This window comes from Aulonocara stuartgranti (assembly GCF_965226115.1).
Source record: "Aulonocara stuartgranti genome assembly, chromosome: 5".
Classification (NCBI taxonomy): domain Eukaryota; kingdom Metazoa; phylum Chordata; class Actinopteri; order Cichliformes; family Cichlidae; genus Aulonocara; species Aulonocara stuartgranti.
Window position 1 is genome coordinate 40,383,092 of NC_138943.1, and position 23,451 is coordinate 40,406,542.

General features: G+C 45.1%; 4 long non-coding RNA genes across 4 annotated transcripts; all 4 read right to left on the bottom strand.

The window, feature by feature from the left end:
* Window positions 1-3,800: 3,800 nt before the first annotated feature.
* LOC309707042 lies at window positions 3,801-5,291 on the bottom strand. Its single transcript, XR_014276889.1, has 3 exons — window positions 5,180-5,291; window positions 4,972-5,082; window positions 3,801-4,495 (listed from the first exon to the last, which is right to left on the bottom strand). It is a non-coding gene; the product is annotated as an uncharacterized lncRNA (long non-coding RNA).
* A 624-nt stretch (window positions 5,292-5,915) lies between these two features.
* LOC309707043 lies at window positions 5,916-10,984 on the bottom strand. The gene is made up of 3 exons (XR_014276890.1): window positions 10,503-10,984; window positions 6,040-6,171; window positions 5,916-5,938 (listed from the first exon to the last, which is right to left on the bottom strand). It is a non-coding gene; the product is annotated as an uncharacterized lncRNA (long non-coding RNA).
* Window positions 10,985-14,657: 3,673 nt separating this feature from the next.
* Window positions 14,658-15,926, bottom strand: LOC309707040. The gene is made up of 2 exons (XR_014276887.1): window positions 15,417-15,926; window positions 14,658-14,948 (listed from the first exon to the last, which is right to left on the bottom strand). It is a non-coding gene; the product is annotated as an uncharacterized lncRNA (long non-coding RNA).
* Window positions 15,927-21,335: 5,409 nt separating this feature from the next.
* On the bottom strand, window positions 21,336-22,405 carry LOC309707035. Its single transcript, XR_014276882.1, has 2 exons — window positions 22,151-22,405; window positions 21,336-21,626 (listed from the first exon to the last, which is right to left on the bottom strand). It is a non-coding gene; the product is annotated as an uncharacterized lncRNA (long non-coding RNA).
* Window positions 22,406-23,451: the final 1,046 nt, after the last annotated feature.

A 23,451-nucleotide genomic window follows, 5' to 3' on the forward strand; every position in this document is an offset into this window, starting at 1 on the left:
CTAAGTACACCAATAAAGACTCTGCAATCTGTCCACTCAAACAGTGCTGCATCAGCCGTTGAAATGTAGCAGGTGCATTGCACAGACCAAACGGCATCCGCTCGAACTGAAACAACCCGACTGGGGTAGTAAAAGCAGTCTTTTCTCTGTCCGTCGGGTCCATTTGGACCTGCCAGTATCCACTGGCTAAGTCCAGGGTGGAAAACCACTGCGCTCGAGTAAGGCTTGTCAATGTCTCTTCTATTCGTGGCAGGGGGAAAGCATCTTTATGCGTCACCGCATTCAATTTTCTGTAGTCCACACAGAACCTCCAGGTGCCATCTTTTTTTCTCACCAAAACAATGGGTGAAGCCCACGGGCTACAGCTTTCCCGGATAACTCCCTTTTCCATCATATCTGCCAAGAGACTCCTCATTTCTTTACACATTGCAGGGGGCAAAGGACGATACCTCTCTCTAATGGGAGCTGGATCACCTGTGGGGATACAATGATGCCCCGGGTCAGTCCTCCCAAAATCTTTGTCATCTTTAGAGAACACCTTCTCCCATTTAAGCAATAAAGCACGTAGCTCGCCCTGTTGCAGTTCAGACAGATCAGGTCTTTCAATCAGTTTACTCATCTCCTCAGGTAATCTCTCCTCCTCCGTGGGGGCGCCACTGTCGACCAGAGCCACCTCCACCACACCATCCGTCCCAAGGGACAGGCTCAGGTCCTGTGAGCCATGTACGTTGGCCTCATCCACGCTGGATAGCTTTCCCAGTTTCTGTTAGCGACCTATAAAAAGAGGATAGGGGTGCGGGTTACAAATCCTCACTGGCACTCTCCCGGCCCTTACCATGACAAGGGTTCTCGCCACCCCCACATCAGGGGTTTCAGGCAGTGCCTCCACCAGGGCACAATAATCCGTTCCTTGCGGACCCGTCTGAGCCCGGCCCCACACCATTATTTCACTCCTTGGGGGAACTTTAATTTTGCCTCGGCCAGCTAACCGTACATACCCCACCATTCCGTCCTCCACTGTACTTGCTTCTATCCGTCTGCATGTTGCGAAGGCAGTCCTCCAGGCCTGTTGATTCGTTAATTGCTGTGGGACAGGAGCAGTCTTTTCCGGCCACTTAAATACATTCCAACAGGCAGTCACAACATTCATACCAACAATCAGTGGGTGCGTGCAATGGTCATCTTTTACCACCACAGCCCCGCGTCCAGGAGCCTTAACACCTTCTATTTCCATGTCCAGGACAGCATAGGTGGTATAGGGAATTCCCAGACCATTGGCGGCTCTCAGCTTAAAGGCGGTTGGAGTTTTCTCAAGCCTAGCCTGGGAAAAATGCTCATTAAACAAACTCTCCTGTATCAAAGTCACTTGTGATCCTGTATCTAACAAGCCTTGAAGCTCCACCCCCTCGATCACTATCTTCACTGTTGGACACTGCCCAAGAAATGTTTCTGTGGCCCTTAATTCCTTAGGTGAACCAAAAGCCCCCGCCCCTTGGACCTCAGCAGCAGGGTCATCTAGTTTAAACTTGGCTGAGAAGACATGGAGGTCTGGCAAAACCTAGGTATATGTCCTGCTAGTTTACAACTCCGACAGATAGGCCGACCTTGTGCATCCCAGCTAGCATTTGATTGTCGCGATCTTCTCCTAAACTGAGGTGCAGGCGGAAGAGTAGCTACAGCTGGCTGAGTGGAGCCTCTAATTTCTCTTACTAGCTCTTGTGCCAATCCCTTCATTTGTGCCTTGACATCCTCCAGTATCTCCTGCTTTAACACCTGTCTCCAATCTTCTTTCTGTTCAACCTTAAAAGGAGCATGAGACTTATTTACAGACAGGCAGGTTACCTCAGACTGGGGCTGTACATGTTCTGAGTCTAGGAGCAGTGCCTCCTGGCGTATGGCAGCAAAATCTTGATCTGGGTTACGCCGCACATAGGCCTTCAGTGCCTGACTTACAGGGCCCTCCCGCAATCCTAGCAACAATTGATATCGCAGGGCTGCATCAGAGGGGACATTATCTGGATCATGCTTTTGCAACCTACAGTATAATTCTCTCAACCGCAAAATAAATGAAGATACGGTTTCACTTGGGTTCTGAGTGCAACTAAAAAACTGTGACCTAAGAACTGGGGTGGGGACACGATCACCATATAAAGAGTCTAAAAAAGAAAAGTTTTTTGTACTTGGTCTCTTTCACTGGTTTCAAGAACACTGACCTGACGTTTAGCCTCACCTGCTAGCACTCCCAACACAATAGCAACTTTACTCACTTCAGGCAAATCCTGCGATCCCAGCAGCCCCCACATCTGCTCCTTCCACTCCTGATATTGCACATTCTGATCAGGTCCTTTAAATTTTGGCAGCCACGGGGCTCCGGGATATACATCATCTTTGCTATTCCCCTGACTAACCCAACTGCTCTTGACTCCGTATCCTATGTCAACAACGCCAATTATGTAACGGAGCGAAGGTGATGTTTTTTTTTCACAGTTAGATTCACATTGCATTTCTCCTGGACAAGAAAACTGTCAAGGTTTTGAACTAGATGTCCCTTTTGAGGACTGGGTTAAATTTATTCCTGAAAAGGTTGAATACAATGACAAGTTTTCTCCTACCCAAAAACGGGAATACACAATTTTGAAGCCTGGCACTTGGACTCATATCATCAACGATCTTATATGGAAGAAGATCAAAAATTCAGTTCAGTTCAGTTCATTTTTATTTCAAACATTTCAAACATGTGCCTTCACAATCATTACAAAATATCATTCCATTATTTGTTTGAAAAGGAGTAGGCTGAAGTATTTACTTATTTGTCCCTACCCCCTCAAGTTTTACCTCTCATTCATTTAATTTTTTTTTGTCTTAAATTAAACAAACAACATATGAAACATATGAAACATATGAAACATATGAAGTAAAACAAAACATAACATACATAAATCAAAACAAGAAATTAGCAAGCCCCACCACAGTATAGTTTCTTTCATATGAAAAATACAGAATGTGTATATTTGCAGATAGACAAGTTATGGAAAAACAAACAAACAAACAAAAACAAAAAACAAAAAACAAAAACAAAAAAAACAAAAAAGAACCGCAACACCATTACCAGCAACATTACCGTCCTGGGTTAACCCCGTTTTCTTCATTCTTATACTTATTTAAAATTAGGTTTTTATATTTTACTTTAAACTGTTTTATGTTTTGACTGTCTTTTATTTCTTCTGTTAGACTGTTCCATAATTTAACTCCTGCAATTGAGATAGACATAGTTCTTAAAGTTGTTCTAGCACTTTGTATTTTTAAATTCCATCTCCCTCTTAAGTTATACCCACCTTCTCTTTCTATGAACAATTTACAGATTTCTTTGGGAAGCAGTTTATTTCTTACTTTATACATTATCTGCGCTGTTTTAAGCTTCACCAAGTCTTGGAATTTGATAGCTTGCATTTTGACAAAGAGTGCATTTGTATGGTCCCTGTACCCTACATTATTTATTAATCTAATGGCCCTTTTCTGTATTATAGTTATTGTTTGTGTGTTACTTTTGTATGTGTTTCCCCAGACCTCTACACAGTAGCTCATATATGGCAGTAGTAAAGCACAGTATAAAATGTGCAGTGCTTTCTGATCCAACATATGCTTTGCTTTCCCCAGGACGGCAATGCCCCGTGCCAATTTCCCCCGAACATAAGTAATGTGTGGCTTCCAACAGAGCTTGTGGTCAATGATCACCCCAAGAAATTTTATTTCATTTACTCTTTCTAAATATACATTGTCAACACATATTTCTACTTCGATGTTTTTCTTTGGGTTTCCAAACAACATAAATTTGGTTTTATCTAGATTCAATGATAATTTATTCATATCAAACCACTTCTTTAATATCGTTAATTCCTGTGTGATCATTTCCAAAACCTGTGGCAACTCCACACCTGAACACAGTATATTTGTGTCATCTGCAAATATTACAAACTTTAAAATCTCCGATACTCTGCAGATATCATTTAAGTACATAATAAACATTTTTGGACCCAATACTGAACCTTGAGGTACTCCACAAGCTATATCCATCAAATTAGATTTATATTCATTTATTTGTACATATTGTTGCCTATTCCCTACATAGCTTTTTAACCATTCCAAAACCAAAAATGCATGTACACTTGTGTTCCGAAGAGCAAAGTTCCATCCAGCTGTCACCAATAATTATCTGGACATTAGAGGCGACTGTAAGGAGTGTCATGGCCAGTTAGAAATGTCATGTGACAGACAGCCAGCAATTAATAGTCCAATGGTGCTCCAGTGTTTCATGAGAAATACAGATCTCTCCCTGCTGGCTACTCCAAGCGGTTCATGTCTGGAAACCTGCGTGAACAGATCGCTGAAGAGCTGTGTGAGGGCAGAATGGAACCAGCTGTATGGAGGTCAGCGAGGGCAGCAGATCTGATGGATGTTGGAGATCCTGAGCCAAGCCACCTTACAAATTTGGCCACTTTGCGAAAACCCAAATAAGACAAAAGACTTGGAATTAGGAGATAAAGACCCCATTGCATCTCTGCAATTGTTAAAATATAGTGTTCCTCACAGTGGTAGCATCCGAGATATTGGACTGGACAGGTTTTTCTGTCACTACTGGAGTCAAACTCAGATGCATGTTTACAAGACATTGTCAAAAAAATCTCCCCCAACTGTGTTTTGATGCAACCGTTGTGAAAAGACTGCTGAGACCAAATGGCAAATCTGGCCATATCTTCCAGATTTGGCATTCTAACAGAAAACAATTGCCCCAGTGTCCCAGTGGTGCAAATGCTGTCAGAGAAACATGATGTTAATGCCATCGCAAACTGGTTGACAGAATGGATTTGTGCAGGTGCACCTGTGCCAAAGGAAGCTGTGAGTGACTTTTCTCTGGCAATTCTGGGAGCTCTGGTCAAGGCTTTCACTCCTCATCCTGATCTGAAGTCATACCTTAATGAATGCTTTCATGTCCTTCTTGGAACCCAGTCTGCCAAACTCCCCCCTTGTTTTATCAGGGTTGATGTTGCGCACTGCATCAAGATGATATGCCAGTGGGACTGCCTGAAGAAGAAAACACATCGTGTTAAAGATTTCTTTGTCAGGTCATTAGCAAAACTTCTTCAGCCTCAATGCTTGGACCATGCAAAACAGCTCCTACATGCTATCACTGTTGTGGCCCTCAGTGAGGCAGAAGGTGATGACAGTTCTGGAGCCCCTCTTCCTTCAGAAAGGTGCAAGAAATACTTGAAAGCCCAAATTGCTCAAGACTCCATCATCATTCCAGATGAACAGACAGAGGAAAGTGAGAGAGTGGATTCAGTTGATGAGATCCAGACTGACCTACGACAGTGGGTAACAGAAATATGTGAGGAGAGCAGGTCACCTGCTGCAGCAAACAGGGATAGAGATAATATTCACTTTCTCCCTGAGATCATTCCTCATATAATAAGACTGGCAAGTTACTTGCCACTCTGGACAGGAATAATGGTCCCTCTCTTCCAAAGCACCAGCATCACAGCAAGTTCAGCCACTGTTGAAGCTGAGTTCAAAAACATAAAACATGGCCTTTTCAAACATGAAAACTTGCCTGTTTGAGTCGATCGCTTCATTGCTCGTCATCTTTCTTTCATTGAGGGAAATATGCAGATTTGTTCTGTAAAAGAAAAGGTCAAAGATGAGGCAACAGTGGGATCACTGAAAGTCACAGATGCCAATTCAGGATCCATGACGACTCATAGTGCAGAAGACAAAATAAGAATGGATGCTCATCCGTTTGTGGGATCTGATGCTGCCACAAACATTCCCCAGGCTGATGAAGATGCAGTTGAGAACTGGAGGGGCCTAGCTGTTCCACCCAAAAAAAGGAAGAGGACTTCTTACCTCTCTTCATGTGCCGAATTGCTCCATGCAGATGAATCTTTTGGGGCCAAAAGAGTGAAGGTTATTATTAAAACCTAAAAATGGAAACCTTCATCAGCCTATTAGATTAGGGGAATCAATAATCTCTGTGCTCAATACCTGTGCATTTGATGCATTTCTCCTGCCATCTCTGTCCTCAAAGAGTCTGGTATGGCTCATCTTGGCACTGCTGTGGAAGCAGGACGTGGCCTACCTGAGTCTACCTGCCTCAGGCCACTCTCCAATCCATCTCTGTGTCCATCAGAAGTCCAAACAGAAGACATCAACACAGGAAATGAGCTCAAATTCAAATTCAAATTTTATTTGTCACACACACAACCATACACAGTATGACATGAGGTGAAATGCTTGTAGCTGTGCAATGCCCGACCATTAAATGACAGTAGTTTTACAGTACTTACAATTTACAGGTTATACAAAATTTACAGATTTAACTTAGAAATTTACAGTAAAAAAATGTGCAAATAGCAGAAAGATTATAAATTATAGGAAGTGTGCATGAAGAAAAACCAGAGTGCGTGTGGTGATGTAATGTGTGTGGGAGAGTCCAGTCTTATAGTGACGTGTGTGGGAGAGTCCAGTCCTACACCTGGTTCAGGGCTCGAATAGCCTGGGGGAAGAAGCTCCTCCTCATTCTCTCTGTTTTGGGCTTAAGGGAGCGGAAGCGCTTCCCAGACCTCAACAGTGAGAAGAGTCCATTGTTGGGATGGGAGAGGTCCATCATAATCTTCCTACCTTTGGTTTTGCACCGCTTGGTGTAGATGGACAGCAGGTCAGGGAGCTTTGATTGAATGATGCGTTCTGCCGAGCGCACCACCCTTTGCAGATCTCGTCTGTCCTGCTTGGTGCTGTTCCCAAACCAGGTGCAGATGTTTGCCGTCAGGACGCTCTCGATGGTGCAGGAGTAGAAGTTCTTGAGCACCTTCAGTGGCAGATGGAAGTCTCTAAGTCTTCTGAGGAAGAAGAGACGCTGACGGGCTTTCTTAACCAGGGTGTTGATGTGGCAGGACCATGACAGGTCCTGAGTGATGTGGACACCCAGGTATCGGAAACTGTCCACTCTCTCCACTGGCGTGCCACTGATGATGAGGGGTTTGTAATTCCTCGCCTGCTTTGTAGTGAAGTCCACGATCAGCTCCTTAGTCTTGCTGATGTTTAGGAGGAGGTTATTTTCCTGGCACCAGGTCTCCAGGTTCCTAATCTCCTCCAGGTAGGCCGTCTCGATGTTGTCGGAGATCAGGCCCACAACAGCAGTGTCGTCAGCAAACTTGACAATGGAGGTGGTGTCTGATGTGGCCACACAGTCATAAGTGTACAGTGAGTACAGCAGGGGGCTTAAAACACAGCCCTGAGGCACTCCAGTGCTGAGTGAGATGGAGGGGGAGACTTGTTTTCCCACCCTCACTGATTGGGGTCTGTCTGTGATGAAGTTGAGGATCCACTGACACAGTGATGAGCTGAGTCCTAGATCCTTCAACTTGGTGCTTAGAGGGAATTATTGTGTTGAATGCTGAACTGTAGTCCACGAACAGCATCCTAACATAATTCCCTCTGCCAGTGTCCAGGTGACTCAGGGATGTGTGGAGCAGGTGAGATATGGCATCGTCTGTGGAACGATTAGTCCGGTAAGCAAACTGAAGTGAGTCGATGGTAGCAGGAAGTGAAGAAGTGATGTGATCTCTCATCAGCCTTTCAAAACACTTCATCACAATTGAAGTCAGTGCTACTGGACGGTAGTCATTGTGGCAAGCAGGCTGTTGTTTCTTTGGAACAGGGACAATAATGGACCGTTTGAAGCACGTGGGAACCACAGCTTGGGCCAGGGAGAGGTTGAAGATCTCCGTGAACACCGGTGCTAGTTGATCAGCGCAGGCTCTAAGGACCCGGCCAGGGATTGCATCTGGTCCTGCTGCCTTCCTGGTGTTCACCCTCCTGAAGGTGTTCCTCACGGCATGCTCTGTGATGATGAATGCATTGTCTTCACTGGTGCACTCAGAGCACGTGCAGCGCCGTTTGTTGTTTTAATTGCTGCGGCGTCGAAGCGAGCGTAAAACTTGTTCAGCTCATCATCCAGTGAAGAGTCGGGATTCATCATTGAAGAAGCTGGTCGTTTATAGTCCGTTATTGTCCGCAGTCCTTTCGACAGGCTCCTGGAGTCGCACTATGAGCTGTGACTCTAGTTTTCCCCGTATCTCCACTTGGCCTTTCTGACCGCGCTGCGCACGTTGTAAGACGCAGCCTTGTATAGGTCCATATTACCGGAAACGAGCCCTTCATTGTAGGCAGCGGTGCGTGATCTCAGAGCGTCGCGGATGTTTTTATCCACCCACGGCTTCTGGTTGGGAAACGTTCGGATGATAGTTCTTTCTGCTGTGTCGTCCGCTAGTTTCCCGATAAATCCCACAACCGCTTCCGTAAACATGTTGATGTCATCAGAGCTGCGCCGAAACATGTCACAGTCTGCGTCATCCAGTGCGTCCTGCAGCGCGGCCACCGATTGGTCCGTCCAGCGAGCGACCTCCCTCCTGATTGGTGGTTGCTGCTTTAGCCTTTGTTTGTAAGCAGGCATGAGGAGGATGGCGGCATGGTCCTATTTTCCAAATGCCGGCAGGGGCTGAGCCTTGTAACAGTTCTTGAACGGGGTGTAGCAGTGGTCTAATGTCCTCGTGCCCCGGGTGGGGCAGTTGATGTGCTGGTGAAGGTTGTGAAATGTCCGTTTGAGATTCACTCTGTTAAAATCTTCCATAACAATGAGTGCGGCAGCTTGGTGAAGTGTTTGTTGATGTGTGAGAGCCTCATGTAGCTCACATAAGGCAGTGTCCGAGTCCGCGTGGGGCGGAATGTAAACAGTGCAGGCAACGACCGCAGTGAATTCCCGAGGGAGATAGAAAGGGCGACACTTAACGATCAAAAGTTCCAGATTGGGCGAGCAAGAGCGTGTGAGTGGGGAGATGTTTGTGCTGTTGCACCATCTGTTGTTCACCATCAAACACACTCCACCACCTCTTTTCTTCCCCGACTCCATTGTCCTGTCCATGCGGTAAACCGAAAAGAACCCCGCCGGCTGCACGGCGTGGTCTGGTATCGCTGGGCTCAGCCAAGTCTCGGTGAAGCAGAGGAGGTTGCAGTCCCGAATGTCTCTCTGGAACTTACACTCAACAAAAATATAAACGCAACACCTTTGTTACTGCTCCCATTCCCCATGGGATGGACGTAGAGACCTAAAATTCATTCCAGATACACAATATAACCATCCCTCCCAAACAGTGGTCACAAATCAGTCCAAATGTGTGGTAGTGGGCACATCTGCTATATTGAGATAATCCATCCCACCTCATCAGGATGCTGATCTGACATCATGAGTAGTGCACAGGTGTACCTCAGACTGCCCACAACAAAAGGCCACCCTGGAATGTGCAGTTTTTTGCGCTATTGGGGGTCTGGGGACCCAGAACCGGTCAGTATCTGGTGTGACCACCATTTGCCTCATGCAGTGCAACACATCGTCGCATGGAGTCTATCAGATTGTCAGTTGTGGCCTGTGGAATGTTGGTCCACTCCACTTCAATGGCTGTGCGAGGTTGTTGGATATTCGTGGGAACTGGTACACGCTGTCGTATACGCCGGTCAAGCACATCCCGAACATGCTCAATGGGTGACATGTCCGGTGAGTATGCTGGCCATGCAAGAACTGGGACATTCTCAGCTGCCATCTGCCCTGAACAATGTGAACCATGATTCATCCGTGAAGCGCACACCTCTCCAACGTGCCAGACGCCATCGAATGTGAGCATTTGCCCACACAAGTCTGTTACGGCGACGAGCTGGAGTCAGGTCAAGACCCCGATGAGGACGACGGGCATGCAGTTGAGCGTCCCTGAGACGGTTTCTGACAGTTTTTGCAGAAATTGTTTGGTTGTGCAAACCAATTGTTCCAGCAGCTGTCTGGGTGGCTGGTCTCAGACGATCTTGGAGGTGAACCTGCTGGATGTGGAGGTCCTGGGCTGGTGTGGTTACACGAGGTCTGCGGTTGTGAGGCCGGTTGGATGTGCTGCCATATTCTCTGAAACGCCTGTGGAGACGGCTTATGATTGAGAAATGAACATTCAATGCACGGGCGACAGATCTGGTTGACATTCCTGCTGTCAGCATGCCAATTGCACGCTCCCTCATTGCTTGTGGCATCTGTGGCATTTTGCTGTGAACCAAAACTGCACATTCCAGGGTGGCCTTTTGTTGTGGGCAGTCTGAGGTACACCTGTGCATGTGACAAAGTGGCTAGGACAGAATTCATTTGCCATTTGTCACTTGCGTATATTGTTATTCTGTGTTCTGTTATTTTACAGTCAGCCATAATGCTTTAATTTAGACAGTGCTGGTGTAACTTCTCTTAACACACAATATCCCGGGTTTTGTTTGTGGTAGCAGTAGTTACATTCTTTACATCCATGCATGTGTTTTAAAGCAAACACTACTAACCATCAGATCATCTGAATTTTCTTCTGTTTACAGGCACATGTCTAGTAAATTATGTTTCTTTATGTTGCTTTGGTTATACTTACCATGGTGTCCATGTTGTGCATTCAGGTCCTGTATGTGAGACGGGTGTATGGGAAGGGCCGCCCACTACTTCCTGTTTATATAGGGTCATGAGGTCAATGATTGGATCACTGGGTGTAACCAAATGGAGGGTTTTCATTTTGTATAGTATTGTTTGTTTTCTTTAAAGTAGCCTTTTGAGTTATATTGTATGCAGTGTTTTACTTTACAAACCATTTAGTTGAGTAAATGAGTTTGTCAGTTTCATGCATGACTTTATTCCTGTTCTTTGTTTAGAATTGTATTATTTGGTTTGACCTATTTTGTTCAATGGTAGGGACTAACGAGGTCAGGTGTGGGCAAAGTCTTGTATAAAGCCAGTGGGATTTTTGCATGCCTGATTGATTGTTTTATGGTAAAAGGGAGATGCTAGCAATAAAGTATGCTTAAAAAGAACTTCAATTGTCTGCTAATGCTATTTACTTATCACCTTCCTTGCTGCTTAAGTTATGCTACATCACAGTGCACTACTCATGATGTCAGATCAGCATCCTGATGTGGCACACCTGTGAGGTGGGATGGATTATCTCAATATGGCAGATGTGCCCACTACCACACATTTGGACTGATTTGTGACCACTGTTTGGGAGGGATGGTTATATTGTGTATCTGGAATGAATTTTAGGTCTCTACGTCCATCCCATGGGGAATGGGAGCAGTAACAAAGGTGTTGCGTTTATATTTTTGTTGAGTGTAGTAAGGTATCCTTGTCAAATAGGTCTGCAACTTTACACAGGCCTCTGTCGGCCCACATTTTAAAGCCCAAATCTTTCCAACCGGGTTTAAAGGCCCTATTGCCCCAGATAGATGAGAATTGGGATAGTGCTGGCATTTCATTTTTAAATTTGAGTGCGTCGAACCACACACGAATGGTATTTTTAACAAAGAGGTTTGATGTATCTTTCATCAGATCTTTATACTTTGCAGAGTACAAGTACATGCTGAGTGGTAAGGGGGTAAATTTACCCAGGGTAGGGTTGTTGTTGAAAACCAGCATGAGGCCGCGGAGAGCTGGGCAGCCCAGTAGTACCATTTGAGGTTTGGAACACAAAGACCTCCCCTATCATACGGAAGATATAGTAACGAAAGACGCAGTCTGGCTCGTCTGTTATTCCAAATGAATTTAATGAATATTGTTTTTGCCTTTGTGAAGAAGTCATCTGGAGGGCTGAGAGGAATGACTTGGAAGAGATATAGAAATTTTGGAAGGACGTTCATTTTGAGAATATTTACTTGTCCAATCAATGAGATTGGCAACATAGACCATCGATTGATTAAGTCAACAACAGAGTTGATAATAGGAGAGTAATTTGCTTGTACCAAATCGTTAATTTTTGGAGTGATTTTTATACCTAGATAGGTAAGACTGTCTCTGGCAATTTGGAACATTGTTTGAATAGGTGGTTTAGTTCTTTCAGAATGATTAAAGAAGAGGATGGCCGATTTGGATTCATTAATTTTATAACCGAAGATCTTGCCAAAGGAGTTAATTGTTTTAAGTAGCTGGGGAATTGAGCTCTTTAGCTTAGATAGCATTAAGATAATATCATCCGCGAATAATCCAATTTTTGACTCAATATTATTTGTTCTAATACCAGAGATATTTTGATTGTTCCTTATCACAATAGCCAATGGTTCTATTGCTAGGACGAAGAGCAGAGGCGAAAGGGGACAGCCTTGACGTGTACCTCTACCTAGATAGAATGGTCTAGATATGATGTTGTTAGTTCTAACTGAGGCTATAGGTTTATTATATAATATTTTGACCCAGGTCATGAAGTAACTGCCAAAGCCGAATTGAGACAGTGCCTTATAGAGATAGTTATGTTCGATCCTATCAAAAGCTTTTTCTGCGTCTAAGGAAAGCAAAGCCATGTCTAGTTGTTCTGAGTTTGAGTATAGTACATTCAGTACTCTGCGGATACCATGCTGCGTTTGTCGGCCTTTTACAAAACCATTCTGGTCAGTATCAACGAGAAGATGAAGGTACCGTTCAAGTCTGTTTGCCAGTACTTTGCTTATTATCTTGGCATCAGAGTTTATTAATGAGATTGGTCTATAAGATTCACATTTTGTAGGCGGTTTCCCAGGCTTAGGGAATACCGTTATGAGTGCATTACGCAAGGAAGGGGAAAGCTCTTTTAGATCATAACTTTCCACCAGCATGTCGTACAAAGGGGATATTAATTTGTCTTTAAATATTTTGAAAAGGTCTAGTGGAATTCCATCTGGGCCGGGAGTTTTTCCCATTTTTAATTTATCAATTGCGATCGACAGTTCATTCATAGATAACTGAGAGTCTAATTCACATCGAGCTTCTTCAAGGAGTGAAGGGGTATTTATTGAGTCAAAGAAGGATTCTAGTGATTCTCGAGTCGTATCTCCTGTTGAGGTATATAGTTGTGAGTAATAGAGTTCAAAGAGTTCATTTATTCTATGAGGATCTGTGGTGTTTTCGTCTGCAGTTCTAATTTCATTTATTGTTTGTTCGTTTTTATGCACCATGCTAAAAGTTTTCCTGCCTTCTCCCCCTGATCATAGTAGGTCTGTCTCAGTCTAAATAGTCCTGCTGAGGCTTTCTCAGTAGTTAATTTATCATATTTTGCTTTTAATCTTAAAAGTTTTTGTTGGTTTTCTTTAGAGTCATTCAGGTTTATCTCAAGTTCCATTTCTTTTATTTGATCTTCGAGGTCCAACATCTCAGTATAATTTTTATTTGCTTTGCTTTTGGTGTAGCTTATCATCTGCCCACGAATAAACACCTTAAAGGCTTCCCATCTTACTGAGGCTGTGGTTTCGGATTTATTAAAGTAAAAATAGTCATCAATATTTTTACCTACATATTCCAAAAAATTTTGATTGTGCAGCCAGTGTGGTTTTAAACGCCAAATAGGGTTACGTCTAAAAGCTGTTGTAACTGAAAAGTTAAGCCTAGTTAATGAGTGGTCAGATATAAGCACACTTTTATATGAACAGCTGTTAATTCTGGAAATAAGAAAGTTTGAAATCAGAAAATAATCTATGCGACTGCGGCTATTATGACTGGCTGAGTAGCAAGAGTATTCTCTCCCTGTTGGATTTCTTAATCTCCATATATCTTTAAGATTCAATTCAGACATAAAGTATTGTATGGCTTGTCTAGATTTTGGGTGGGAGGAGTCTAAACCTGATGATCTATCAAGCCTAGGCTCTAGGGTACAATTAAAGTCCCCCCCAATAATTATCTCACCGTGGAGGGCTGCAATAGAGAGGAATAGATTATTATAAAAGCTGGGGTCGTCAATATTGGGGCCATATACATTAACTAATATTAAATCTTGGTTGAGTACGGAGCATTGTAGAATAATGAATCTCCCTGCAGGGTCCAAGATGGTTTTTTTAATACACATGGGCACTGATTTATGAATGAGTGTTGCCACTCCTCTAGCATATGTTGAGAAGTGGCTAGAGAAAACCTGACCTGGCCATCTCCTCCATATCCGGTCAGTTTCACTCGCGAGTAAGTGTGTTTCTTGAATAAAAACTATCTTTGGGTGATATTGTTTTATTCTATCCATTACTCTTTTCAGTTTAATATATTTCCTAAGGCCTCTTACATTCCAGGAAATTAGTTCAATATTTGAATAACTACTCATACAGTTTGTGCCCTTAGTGACCTGGGTTTGACTACATCTCGTCTCTCTTGTCGAAGCTCACAAATTCTTATTTCAAGAGCACTATACTTTAAAAACAATCTCTTATAAACAAAAAAACAACAGCAAAAAAAAGAAAAAACAACCCAGAGACCTCCCGTGGGTGTAGGTCTCAAAACTTTCCCCCCCAAAGTCATTGCGGCTTGGGTATGCATCAGATCCATGTAAAGGAGCTGATGAAGCGTCCTCATGATTGAAGCTTCAAACTTAGGTCCGACCTTATTAACTAAAGAAGTGGCCACACAATGTAAATGAATGAAAACATTTAAACATATGTGGCGAGACGAGGATGGGATATAAAGTAAATACTCTTTGCAGTTTTAAAAAGACAACGCCACCCTGGGAATTTCACCCAGAGAATACTGAAAGTAACACTAAATCACCAGAAAGGCACTTAGGTTCGCTATACTCAGTCCAGAGACGAGGTTCAATGATCAACAAATTCACAATTTATTAATAATTATTTAAAACACCATATAAAAGCACAATCATAAATATTCAAGTACAAATATGCTTAAAAAGGTATTCAGAGCTGAGGCTTACCAGTGGAGGGGCAGGGATGCCACACACAAACTAAAGAAAGAAAACACACCCAAAACACAAGTGCAGCACACTATCACACACACTCACACTAATAAACTAAACAAGGCAGGTGTGTACACTCAAGGGATCCCACCACCAAGGCACCCTAGTCTCCTCCACGTCGGCACTCCGCATCTGAATAAAAAGAAACAAAGAAAATGTTAATATATTACAACAAACTAATGTGTAGCACCGGGGGATAACCCAACTGCAGGACCACACTGGTGATCTACAGCTAGAAAAAGGGCCTCCCACCAGTGGTGTAACAAAAATCCAAACTACAAATCAAAAGCAATAAAGCAACATACAATCTGGATAAAACGCTAAAATCTGGAGCAAACGGAATCGCCGTACTGCTCCAACTTGCCGTCACACAACGACAAGTTAACAGTCAATCAATATGCAATGTAAAAGCTGACAGCAACAGGGAAAGAAATCTCACAACGGGAACAGACGATAAAAGCACAGCAAGGCAAAACAGCAGCACTTCAGTTCGTGTAGCTTGGCGCAAAACTACGGCCCACACTTCCTGCGAAACATAATAAATAATTACTATAAAAGAACAATAGAAGGCAGAGAGCGTGACAAAAGTTGATTACGTACCAAGTAAGCCGTGTCATAGAACGTAAGCAGAATAGCTCAGAGGAGGCTTCTATAGCTACGACCAGCCGCGATGGAGACTTCAGAGGAGTAACCCACAAACGATCTCTACCACACCGAGGAAGTCAGGTGACCAAAAAGGAGATCACAGGCAAGCGATGCAGAGACACTCAAATGGCCACTATTTATACCAGCGCCCCCTAATGGGCCAGGCTGAAAGTGGGTTGGACCGAGGGATAACATTCATCCTGCCACATTCTACCCCTCCTTCTTGCATCGTCGCCCCGACGATGAATTACAAAGACACCCAGATTAGTCCCAAGGCCTAAAAAATGCAGAGACAGCATGTACCCTAGGCTCAGAAATAGAGTTAGCAGCCCCTTGTGCCACCTCCCCTGTTGGTCTTGGGAGACGATGGATGTTTGAATGCTGGCCAGCTGTGGACCGGGTTGTTTTTCGCACCACCACATTTCTTGTATCAGAACTCGTAGAGGGAGCAGGAAGAGAGCTAGATGGAACTGGTGCTACACTCGGAGTAACCGTAGAAGTGGCTGGGACATCGAAAGTTCGGTCTTCTGGTGGGAGCAACAACTCAGGACTACTTTGAATCACTGCCACTGGGCTGTAAGATGGTGAAACATTTACTTGAGCTCCTATGCTCAGGAATAACAGGTCACTGTCACTTGATGAGTCATGTCCTGGTTCTGGGGAGGATCTTTCTGGGCCATGTGGGCTACTGCTTGGAGCAGGCCCTTCTGATGGTGTAGCTGCCGTTACCACAGCCTTCAACAAGGTACGATGAACATGCTTCACACTGCTGGGATCATCTGCAGGTGCAATGGTATATACTGGCCCACCTCCTTTAGGTGCCTTCAGGATTCTATATACCACGGGTTTCCATCGATCTTGGATTTTACATCTCCCTCTTCCACTCAAATCGCGCAGGAACACCAACTGGCCGTCGTTCAATGGTGCCTCTTTCACCTTTTTATCGTGGTGCCTCTTTCTGCGGTCGGCAGCCAATTGCAATCGTTCCTTGGCTCCTTCATGTACAACCTGTAGCCGGGCTTGATGCTCCTGAATCCACTCGTGCACATCTCCACTGATGGGGTCCGGTACTCTGCCCAACAGAAAGTCCACTGGCAACCTGGGTTCTTGCCCAAACATCAATAAGAATGGGGTTTCCCCAGTAGCCTGATGGGGAGTGGTATTATAACAGTAGAGTAACTGGGGCAAACATACATTCCAGTCTCTTTTTCTGGATACTGGCAGGGTCCGCAACAAATTGTGCAAAGTCCTATTAAAACGTTCACACTGACCATTTCCAGCCGGATGATAAGGAGTGGTGTGGGACTTCTCGATACCATAAAACCTGCAGAGCTGCTGGATCAGGGAGCTTTCAAAGTTACGACCCTGATCGGAATGGATACGCGCTGGTACACCAAACTTCGAAAACCACTCAGTCACGAGAACCTGGGCCACTGTAGCAGCACATTGGTCACGAGTGGGGACAGCCAATGTATACTTGCTGAAAACATCAGTCATCACCAAAACGTTCTCCAGCCCATTCCGGGAAGGTTCGAGCAAGGTGTAATCAATGGCCAAGATTTCATTTGGTCGAGAAGCCAACAGATGTCCCATGAAACTTTGAGCTGCTGGTTGGGTGTCTTTTGCAATTTGGCAACGTTCACATCTCTGACACCAACGAGCTACCTCAGCAAACATACCTGGCCAGTAGCACCGTGAGCGGAGAAGCGCTAGGGTCCTTTCCACCCCTTGATGGCCATGGTCCTGATGAACATGAGTCAACACCTGCTCAATCAGTGCACTAGGCAGCAAAAGCTGAAGTACCACCTCGGCACCGTCAGGGCGGTGAACCTGACGATACAGAACTCCTTCCCTTTCAATCAGACGATCCCATTGTCGTAGCAGCACCAGAGCAGGTGGAGCAAGCTGCTGCCGCTCCTCAAAGCTGGGTTGCTGCTTCCGTCTCCAGAACACCAAGATCTCTTTTATCACTGGGTCGACCTGTTGGAGGGTATGAAGATCAGGAGTAGTGAGATGGGGCAAAACTGTAATGGCAGCTTGTGATACCTCAGCTGGTCCCAGCCGCAAGGCTTGTTGAAGAGGTCCAGGCAAGGCTGTACCAGGGACCATGGCTTTAATCTCCTGAGGATCAGGTGGATGCTGGCGAGATAAAGCGTCTGCATTCTTATTACTCCTTCCTAGCCTGTACTTTAAGTCAAAGTCAAACGAAGCGAGCTGAGCTGCCCAGCGCTGTTCAGTAGCCCCAAGTTTAGCAGAAGGCAAGCGACTAAGAGGATTGTTGTCGGTGTAAACAATACACTTATGGCCCAACAAGTACTCTCTAAATTTCTCAGTCATGGCCCACTTAAGTGCCAAAAACTCCAGCTTCATTGAGCTATAATTTAGCATATTGCGCTCAGGGGGCCTCAAACCCCGACTGGCATAGGCTATTGGCCTCACCTTACCTCCCTGCTCCTGGGAAAGCACTGCCCCTAGGCCGGCATGGCTGGCATCCACTTCTAAAATAAAAGGCAAAGAGAAATCTGCATAAGCCAGCACTGGTGCTGTCGTCAGCTTAGTCTTTAATGCCTCAAAACTTTGAGCACACTCTGCAGTCCAGTTCTCCGCTACACCATGCTCTGACTTCTTCTTTGATTTTCTGCCTCCCCACTCTGCCACCAGTCTATGCAGAGGTGCCGCCAACTTGGCAAAACCCTCTACAAAACGGCGATAATAGCTGGCAAACCCAAGAAAGTAGCATAGTTCTGAGACAGTCTTAGGGGGCTGCCAGTTAGCCACCACTTCCACCTTGCTAGGGTCCGTGGAAACACCTTGATCGGAGATGACATGGCCTAAGTAGCGAACCTCCCGCTGGAAAAAGGCACATTTGGCAAGCTTTGCTTTTAAACCTTCCTGCTGAAGCCGACCTAGCACCACATCCAGCCGCTCCAGATGTTGCGATACTGTTGATGAAAAGATTACAATGTCATCAAGATAGAGAAGCAGAGACTGGCACTGTTGATCACCGAAAAGGCGTTGCATTAGTCTCTGGAAGGTGCTAGGGGCATTACAGAGCCCAAATGGCATTCGGTTCCACTCAAATAGGCCGAAAGGGGTACAAAAGGCAGTCTTAGGCCTATCCTCTTCTGTAACTGGGACTTGATTATAGCCACTTGCTAAATCCATGGTGGAAAACCAACGGGCACCAGTCAGCGCATCTAAAGATTCTTCAATGCGCGGCAGGGGGAATGCATCTTTCCTTGTCTTGTTGTTCAATTGCCGATAATCAACACACATGCGCGGGCTGCCATCCTTCTTCTTAACGAGCACAATGGGAGAAGCATAGGGGCTGCTACTCTCTCTAATCACCTTGGCCCCTAACAACTGGTTAATATGCTCTTTCACAACCTCGTACTCTGAAGGGGGGATGCGCCTGTAACGCTGCCGCACGGGGATATCGTCTAAGAGTGGAATGTCATGGGAGATCAAGTTAGTGCAACCCAAATCAGTATCATGAGCAGAAAAGACAGAGCTGTATTTCTTAAGGAGAGACATCACCTGTCCCTGTTCCTCTGCTGACAGTTTAGACAAATCAATCCCTTCCATCTGATCCTGCACAGTAGGGGTGGCGGTGTGAGATGCCATTGTGGCTACGTTAGGGGGTATTTCTGTCACACCAGCGGGCAAACTGACCACATGAACATCTTCCAGGGTCCCTATAACGGTCCTGGGGTGAAGCAAGACCGCCGTGGTCCCTACATTAACAACTGGTATGTATGCAGTACCTCTAACCACTCGAACCAATGCAGGGGATGCTAAAAGTCCAGCAGGCAAGTTAACATCATTAGGTTCAAATAACACGGTGGCACCTGAATATTGCTCCGAACAGGTGGCGGCCACTACTTTCATTACGCCACCCGGAATGCAACATGCTCGCTTACCCCTCACCCTCACATGGCCAGACAAATCCAGTGGGGCTCTTATACTAACGTCATGGCACTCTTGCAGCGCCTGCACAAGGGGTTTAGGGGCCTCTGTGACAAAGCCCAAACTAAACAATGCTTCACCGTGTTGCCCAAAAAGCTCGTGGTAACACTTCCGAATGACATTCATCCCCAATACACCCGGAACCGTGGAAGGTCCTGCACCTGGAGGATCTTTAACGATCAACACGCCACACTGTGGAAGAAACTTGTCACCGAGCTCTACACTTAGCTCGATATAGCCAAGGTAAGGAATGGACAACCCATTAGCCGCTTTAAGCTGCAACCAATGACAAGCTTGGAGACGCTCTTGACCCCAGGACTCAAAATGCTGGCGGAAAAAACTTTCAGTAATGGTGGAGACCATGGACCCCGTATCAACCAAACAAGGTACTTTTATACCGCCCATGTCCACATCTATATGAGGACAGGATGAAATTAATTTGGAGACTGCCTCTGGACCATTAGAAGCAACCCTTGAGCCAATAGACACCCCACCCGAACTGTGGCTCAGCAATACGGAGGGTGCTAGTTTTCCGAAGCCGTATTTAAAGGAGAGTGCCTGCGATTATGCAGAGGGGCCTGCGAAAGAGGCCGGGAACGAGGAACGCGTTCCCCATCACATTCCCGAGCAAAATGTCCAGGTTGCTGACAACGACGGCATATAATGGAATCGCCCCGTCCTGAGCGAGGCATTCGATGGGGGCCCTGCAATCGAGCAATGCTCTGAGTGAGCTGATTAAGTTGCTCCTGCTGGCACTTTAACAATTCCTTCATCTCGCTCATCTCAGACAAATGGGTAGACTGGGCTATTCCTGAAGGACCGCTATGGACCCCATACTGAATGCCATAAACAGAAGGGACAGAATTGATTCTATGCCTAACGCCACTAGGCAACCCTTCACGTTCCCACCTAATAGCTTCCCCTCTAATCTCCAGCAATGTCAGTGTTGGCTGCCTCCTTACTAGCTGCTTTAACTCCCGCCGCAAGGTACTATCTAAAACCTGTTCAACAAATTGATCTCTTAATAAAACATCAGCATTGGGCATGCCATTGGGGGCACTCGATTTAACTTTTTCCATAAGACCCAAGAGAGCGAGGGAAAACTCTTGCAGTGTCTCACTTTCCTGCTGTTTTCTGGAGAAGAAAGCTTCCTGCAATGCTACATAGGAGTCTGAACAGCCATAAAGTTCTTGCAATATAGTAATTATCTTAGCAGGATCAGTCCTCTCTGCACTAGAGCGATATTTGATCTCCTCACGTGCTTCTCCTTCTAGGTGGTCAAACAGGAAAAATGCTTTATCAGCCAAAGACAAATGACGTGCTCTAGCACAACCTTCTATTTCCTCCAACCATTCATTCAACCCTATACCTGATTTTCCTCTAAACATAGGGCATTTTCTGTCACGGGGCACAAAAACTAGTCTCTCTGCTACAGAGACACCAGCCGTTGGGGGGTTCACAGATGATGCAGTTGAAGTAGAAGGTGTAGCACTAGTACCTGACCCAACAGCCCTCTCCTGGCGCAGCCTCTCATTGTCTGCTTTCAGCTGCGCGATCAAGTCCCTGAGTTCCTGTAACTCTTCCTCCATCTCTGTAACACAGCTGTGAAACCCCACACCAAAGTAGCTGCTGCTTTGCCTTTATTCTGTACAAAATAAAATTAAAAAAACAGTTTACGTTACACCAGACAAAAAAAAAAAAAAGAACACACGTCTCTGTGTTAAAGAGTATATCCTGTCGACAACAACGCCAAGTTTGTGGCGAGACGAGGATGGGATATAAAGTAAATACTCTTTGCAGTTTTAAAAAGACAACGCCACCCTGGGAATTTCACCCAGAGAATACTGAAAGTAACACTAAATCACCAGAAAGGCACTTAGGTTCGCTATACTCAGTCCAGAGACGAGGTTCAATGATCAACAAATTCACAATTTATTAATAATTATTTAAAACACCATATAAAAGCACAATCATAAATATTCAAGTACAAATATGCTTAAAAAGGTATTCAGAGCTGAGGCTTACCAGTGGAGGGGCAGGGATGCCACACACAAACTAAAGAAAGAAAACACACCCAAAACACAAGTGCAACACACTATCACACACACTCACACTAATAAACTAGACAAGGCAGGTGTGTACACTCAAGGGATCCCACCACCAAGGCACCCTAGTCTCCTCCACGTCGGCACTCCGCATCTGAATAAAAAGAAACAAAGAAAATTTTAATATATTACAACAAACTAATGTGTAGCACCGGGGGATAACCCAACTGCAGGACCACACTGGTGATCTACAGCTAGAAAAAGGGCCTCCCACCAGTGGTGTAACAAAAATCCAAACTACAAATCAAAAGCAATAAAGCAACATACAATCTGGATAAAACGCTAAAATCTGGAGCAAACGGAATCGCCGTACTGCTCCAACTTGCCGTCACACAACGACAAGTTAACAGTCAATCAATATGCACGCCAGCTGACTCCGATAACCGGCATGCATATGGCCGTTGTCCATGCCGACGTCCACTGTAAAAGCTGACAGCAGCAGGGAAAGAAATCTCACAACGGGAACAGACGATAAAAGCACAGCAAGGCAAAACAGCAGCACTTCAGTTCGTGTAGCTTGGCGCAAAACTACGGCCCACACTTCCTGCGAAACATAATAAATAATTACTATAAAAGAACAATAGAAGGCAGAGAGCGTGACAAAAGTTGATTACGTACCAAGTAAGCCGGGTCACAGAACGTAAGCAGAATAGCTCAGAGGAGGCTTCTATAGCTACGACCAGCCACGATGGAGACTTCAGAGGAGTAACCCACAAACGATCTCTACCACACCGAGGAAGTCAGGTGACCAAAAAGGAGATCACAGGCAAGCGATGCAGAGACACTCAAATGGCCACTATTTATACCAGCGCCCCCTAATGGGCCAGGCTGAAAGTGGGTTGGACCGAGGGATAACATTCATCCTGCCACACATAGTATATCTAAGGCCATCTATATCATACCTGTACACCAGCAGCCATTGTATGCCCAATTTGGAATTGTTCATCAGAGTTACACGTGTTTGATATGGTAGCGTTTCTGAGTGGGCGTGAAGTTTATCCGTCGTTTTGTTGCCGGACTTTTCGTATGAAATCTTCCACCTCCGCTGGTGTGTGGAAAAGGAGCCTGTTGTCATGGTGGAAAATCCTCATTTTTGCTGGAAAGATCAGTCCGAAGTTTATGTGCATTTCACGGAGTTGTTGTTTTACCTGGTTGTATTGTTTTCGCTGTTTCTGTACCTCCGTTGACAGATCAGGGAAAAACATAACGTGATATCCGTTGTGCGTTATTTTTCCCTTCAGACGTGCCGCTCTCATCACCCTCATCTTGTCTTGATAATTCAAGAATTTCATGATGATCACACGAGGTGGGCCAGTTGGAGTGTTTCGGCCTTGTAGCCTGTGTGCTCGTTCAATGATAGGTGGGGATGGGAGCGCGTCCCGTCCCAAAACATCCATTAACCATGTTTGCAAGAATATTGTAATTTCTCCTTGTTCAGTATTCTCGGGTAGTCCGACGAGTCTCAGATTGGATCTTCGACTTCTATTTTCGAGGTCATCCACCTTTAGCTGGAGTTCCTGAAGTTTCTTATGAAGGGAAGCCTCTTTACTTGTGAGAGAAGAGACATCGTCTTCAATTTTACTGATGCGAGTTTCTGCTGAGGTAAGCCTCTCTGAAAACACTCCAATTGCGTCTTTTATTTCTTGGTTTGATGTTATAACTTCTTGCAGTTGGGCAGTGAAGTGAATTTTCAGCGACTGAATTGCGGCCAAAACACTCGCCTCGGTCTGTTGGGAGCTAGCACTAGCTCCTTCCATTTTCTCGGTTTCAGGTTCGTTGCTAGGATCGTCGTCTGATCCATCCTTTCCGGCTGTTTTAGGCTTGGACCTATATTTAGTCGGCATCCTGGCTGTTTAGATCAAAGCAGAAGCTTAGGTCGGTGAGGCAGCCGCTAAGAGGTTGGCTTTTAACCGCTGTTT